Genomic DNA, 1,568 nt, shown 5'->3' on the forward strand with positions numbered 1-1,568 from the left:
GTGTTTTATAATGTTGTATACTAGTTGACTCTAAATTGCAACTTTATAAAAATGTAATAACTTCTGAAGTAGGCCTACTTGAAATTTCCATTGTGTAGCACCTGAAACCTAATTTCAGATTAACTCATTAGCTATTTCTAATRTTGCTCTGTGTGTATTTACTTTATTTCAATAAAACTGAAAATTGAAAACTTGTGAGATGTTATTTTATCTTGGTGTTGCTGTTATCAGAATGCTCCCTTCTTGTTCCATCACAAAATATAGTAAATTCCCACTATGTTTGAGTTTTTACAAAAGTAAATTCTATAGTGTTGTGCTTAAAGGCAGCTTTTGACTATGTTAATGTTAAAAAATTACAAACGTGGCAACATCAATGCTTAATCTTGAAAGTSGCTATAGCGTTGGACTTTGAGTGAWCAACTTGAAGCKATTAGCTTTCGCAGTACACTTTTATTTCCCAGCGTACATGAACGCCACATCAGTTTCTTATCCAATCAGGCGGGAAGCAGGGCGGGGCTTTCCAAACCCGACTTTTCCAACTACCGTGCTCACGTCATCACGGTGTAGCGATGAGGAGGGACGTGGAGCAGAACTGGTGGGCTCGAAGAAGTTCTGAAAACTAATAATGTAAAGTTTTAAGTCCTTATTGAGGAACACAAACTAACGGAAACTCTGGTTTCTTCGAGTGAGGTTGAGGTAAGAAACACCGCTGTTTTACTTTTTTCGTCACGGACGCTGTGATTTACGTAAATTTGTCGCGTGCGTGAAGGCGGCTCATTATTATTTTTGCGTAGCACAGCAGCGTTCAATGGCTAGGTTTATTTAGCTTTTTTTTAACGATTAATATTAAGCCCAGAGAGAGRGGATCAGGAGGTCACTTCTTCTGGGACGGGTATCTGTAGTTGTAGTTAAACAAGTGTCACTTTTGRTTCACGATTTTGTTTTCATCACAGTGAGGAAAAGTTAATAAGCAGTTTTGTCGATGTTCTGGCAGAAAAAATATGTAACTGTGCCTGTGACTGCTACATCTCCGGATATGTGGTCACTTGTTCTCGATGAATCCGCCTGAAGGCACTTTCTGTTCAGACTAAAAGCTGCATGTTGTCTTCAAATCAGAATGGGACACTTTTCCCTGCAGGGGGGCCATTTTTGCCTTTTTAAATGTGTTAAAGGGCCACACACTAAACTAAAAAATACAAATACCCAATATACCGCCCGAATCTGTCATTATCATTTGCTAAACACAAGTGAAAGTCTCGCTTTGTCTAGCCTGTATGACAACATGTTGTAGTTCACATTTATGCACAGTTGTAATCCATATATTTGAAACAATAAATGTTAAGTTTTCCCCTTTTGTCCTATGAGTAATTTAAAAACCTGATCCAAACCTGACAAAGAGATGTTTAGTCCTAGTATAAACCCAGCTTTTTTAGCCAATAAATAGGTGATCTTGATATATTTAATAAATCTTGTTTCATATTAATTTTAAGCTTTGTTTTGGTGATATCAAGGGCCAGACTGACATTGTCAAAGGGCCCCTTCTTGGCCCTCGGTCTGTATTTTGTTTG

At 37.8% G+C, this 1,568-nt stretch overlaps 1 protein-coding gene across 4 annotated transcripts in view; it reads left to right on the forward strand.

The window, feature by feature from the left end:
* Nucleotides 1-525: 525 nt before the first annotated feature.
* The window catches only part of LOC106536834 (liprin-beta-1), a gene marked incomplete at its 3' end in the record, with an annotated part of 16,347 nt that continues 15,304 nt past the window's right edge, over nt 526-1,568 (forward strand). For 3 of the 4 annotated variants that reach the window (XM_014034165.1, XM_014034166.1, XM_014034167.1), the window contains 1 exon segment: nt 553-696. 4 annotated transcript variants of the gene reach the window in all.

This window comes from Austrofundulus limnaeus, unplaced genomic scaffold, assembly GCF_001266775.1.
Source record: "Austrofundulus limnaeus strain Quisiro unplaced genomic scaffold, Austrofundulus_limnaeus-1.0 Scaffold1998, whole genome shotgun sequence".
In the NCBI taxonomy this organism is placed as follows: domain Eukaryota; kingdom Metazoa; phylum Chordata; class Actinopteri; order Cyprinodontiformes; family Rivulidae; genus Austrofundulus; species Austrofundulus limnaeus.